Here is a 3900-nt window from a genome sequence, read left to right on the forward strand (position 1 = left end):
TACGGTAACCCTATAAGACAAGCGCTTAGACGGTACTCGTCGAAAGGAGCGGCGCGTGTGAGCTTTTTCGGACAGTGGGCTGGAGCTGTGTCGGATGCTAAAGTTGTGCTTTTGCTTGGTGGGTCTTTAGGAGCCAATGCCATTAACATAGCTTTGCTTAACTGTTACTCGCAGTTGTTGTCTGAACATGAGAACTGGTTCTTTGTTTGGCAAACTGGTGTTGAAGCTTTTGATGAAATGGATAGTCTCGTTAGAAGCCATCCTCGTCTCTTTCTATCTCCGTGAGTTATAATACTACATTTTCAATTCTTTAGCTTTTGTGTAGTCTCTTTTTTTTTTTGTTTTTTTTTCCTTTTTGTTCTAACTTAGAACTCAAAATGTGAATTTTCTTTGTTGGGTATAAGGTTCTTGCGATCGATAGGTGTGGCTTATGCGGCTGCAGATTTGGTTATCTCGAGAGCCGGTGCAATGACTTGTTCAGAGATCATGGCTTTAGGAAAACCTTCTATTTTGGTATGTTTGAATATGCTACATCTTAGTGAGGTCTTAGTCAGTATGTTCTCATCCTAAAACATTTTGAATGTTGCTTTTGGGTTTGTTTTTGTTAGATACCATCACCACATAGCGATGAAGGGGATCAAATACGGCATGCTTCTTTAATGGCGGACAGTGTCGGATCAAAGTTAATAACAGAAGAGGAGCTAGATTCAATCACTCTTCGAGCTGCCATTGAAGATATTCTAGGTAACTAAAACTCCACAAATCTGAAATTGCAATGATCAACTTGTTGTTCTTCTTTGGCAATTGTCTCATTGAGTTGGTACCAAATGATAGGGAATGAAGAACTGATGACAGAAATGAGCGAGCGTGCGTTCAAATGTGCGAAACCGGACGCTGCATCAGATGTTGCTAAACACATTATTTCTATTATCAATTCCAAAGATAAGTAGGTCAAAATATTCTTCCGTATAAAAAAGCGTTCGGCAAATAGTTGCGGTGTATTTTGGCCATTTTCCCGTATAAAACTCCCTCCTCCATCTTAAAGAGTTTTGATATCAGTTTCCCACCGCTCATAACCTGTCTCAATTCTAACAACCCCCGAGTTAAAAAAACCCAAGTGTGAAGAAAAGTGAGTGTTACAGATTACAGTAGGGAGGACAGTAGGGAGGACGAGGAACCTTTGGAGGACGATTTGTCTGGTCCTCGTCCTCCACTTCGGCTGCAGGACCATCCAGAACGGTGATGGTGAGCCTCGTACCGCGCCGATCTCCGAAGACGGGCGGGTTTTTTTTTTATTGTAAGAGAACTGGCGCTAGGAGGAAGGGTTTTCTCCTTTGCGTCTCTTTTCTCCGCTTTTTTTTTGTCTTATTAATCGGTCAAATCTCCAAAGCATGTAATGGCGATTGATCAAGAATTTGCTTCATTCGTATTATCCAATTTATTCAATGGAAGTTTTCCATTTATACTTGAAAATAACGATTGTAGACGAAGTGTGATGGAAATTAATCCAAACGACTTTCAGCGTAATTTGGCGTACTGCCGATCGAAGTGTATTCGAAATAAGACTTTATTAATATCTTAGCTGCATTCACTTAATCTTGAAAAGACAAGGAATTGCCTACGTACCCCAAAACGGGGATCAAGCCAACCGTAGTTCGTATTACAAAGGAAAGATGAATGGAGTTCGGATTCCCGAAAACTCCTAGTTAGGATCGTGAAGACGACTTAGCAGTAATAACGCTTCAAGTGGGTTGCATTCCACGAATTTTTGATCCGTTCTCTGGCCATGGGTACAAGTTCGTAGACGCCTGGGCGAACTGCCTTGGATACGAGGTATGGACCCTCCCACCAAGCGCCGAGTTTACCGGCGTTGACTTCTTTGGTGTTCTCGAAAACTTCCCGTAGAACCAGATCTCCTTCGTTGAAACGTTGCTGACGAACAGTCTTGTTATAATACCGAGCAGCTGCATCTTGGTAGTGTTGTACTCGGACTAGGGCTTGATCGCGCAGTTCTTCGGCAAGATCGTTGTGGTCAATCAGCATCCTGTTGTTAAGTTCGGGATTGCTGACCATCATGGTACGTCAGAGTGTCGGGACTCCTGCTTCGGCAGGGGCGAGTGCTTCGAGGCCATACGCAAGGGAAAAAGGGGATTGTCCCGTACTCCGCCGCGGGGTTGTTCGATAGGACCACAATACGCCATCAAGGTGGTCTGCCCACGCCCCCTTTCTTCGACCAAGTCTCTTTTTTAGTCCGTCGACGATCGACTTATTAGTGGCCTCAGCTTGTCCATTTCCTTGCGGGTATCGGGGAGTCGAAGTGCTGAGGCGGATTTGCCACTTCGTCAGNATTCGAAATAAAGACTTTATTAATATCTTAGCTGTATTCACTTAATCTTGAAAAGACAAGGAATTGCCTACGTACCCCGAAATGGGGATCAAGCCAACCGTAGTTCGTATTAGAAAGGAAAGATGAATGGAGTTCGGATTCCCGAAAACTCCTAGTTAGGATCGTGAAGATGACTTAGCAGTAATAACGCTTCAAGTGGGTTGCGTTCCACGAATTTTTGATCCGTTCTCCGGCCATGGTTACAAGTTCGTAGACGCCTGGGCGAACTGCCTTGGATACAAGGTATGGACCCTCCCACCAAGCGCCGAGTTTACCGGCGTTGACTTCTTTGGTGTTCTCGAAAACTTCCCGTAGAACCAGATCGCCTTCGTTGAAACGTCGCTGACGAACAGTCTTGTTATAATACCGAGCAGTTGCATCTTGGTAGTGCTGTACTCGGACTAGGGCTTGATCGTGCAGTTCTTCGGCAAGATCGTTGTGGTCAATCAGCATCCTGTTGTTAAGTTCAGGATTGCTGACCATCATGATACGTCAGAGTGTCGGGACTCCTGCTTCGGCAGGGGCGAGTGCTTCGAGGCCATACGCAAGGGAAAAAGGGGATTGTCCCGTACTTCGCCGCGGGGTTGTTCGATAGGACCACAATACGCCATCAAGGTGGTCTGCCCACGCCCCCTTCCTTCGACCAAGTCTCTTTTTTAGTCCGTCGACGATCGACTTATTAGTGGCCTCAGCTTGTCCATTTCCTTGCGGGTATCGGGGAGTCGAAGTGCTGAGGCGGATTTGCCACTTCGTCAGGAAACGTCTGGTGATCATCGAGGTGAATTGTGTGCCGTTATCGGTGACAATCTCGTATGGAAGTCCATTCCGACATATGATGTTCTTCCATATGAAATTGGTTACGTCCAAGGATTGGATCCTTGTGAAGGACTCTGCTTCGACCCATTTGGTGAAAAAATCGGTCAGCACCAGGACGTATTTTTTGGATTTTGATGCCGGCAGAGGGCCTATAGCATCCATGGCCCAGCGCATGAAAGGATATGGAGCTCTCACGGTGTTTAGCAGTTCGGGCGGGATGTGTCGCATTGGTCCGTGGCGCTGACAGGCTTTGCACTTTGCTGCGAAGGCTTCGCAGTCGGCCATCATGGTCGGCCAATAGTGTCCATCTTTTTTTATTTTGAGGGCGAGTGCGCGTCCGCCGGAATGGTTGCCACCTTCGCCTTCGTGCACCTCCATCATGATTCGCTCGGCCTCGTCCCGAGTGACGCAGGTAAGGAAAACTCCGGATGCGCTTCGGCGGAATAATTCCCCGTCCAAGAGGATGTATCTGGCACTTCGAGCCTTTCAGCGTCGGGCTGCCCATCGGTCTGGTGGGACGACACCGTCGGAGATATAGAGTTTGATCTCAATTTGCCAGTCGTCCGGAGGCTTCGTGACATCCGTCTGATCCTCTACTGGTTCGTTGACCTCCATCGGAACTGAGTCATCGTTGATTCCGGCTATCTGATTGTCGGGGTTGATGCTGGGAGCGTCGATGCATTCGATCGGGATGGTGC

The sequence above is a fragment of the Camelina sativa genome, chromosome 7, assembly GCF_000633955.1.
Source record: "Camelina sativa cultivar DH55 chromosome 7, Cs, whole genome shotgun sequence".
In the NCBI taxonomy this organism is placed as follows: domain Eukaryota; kingdom Viridiplantae; phylum Streptophyta; class Magnoliopsida; order Brassicales; family Brassicaceae; genus Camelina; species Camelina sativa.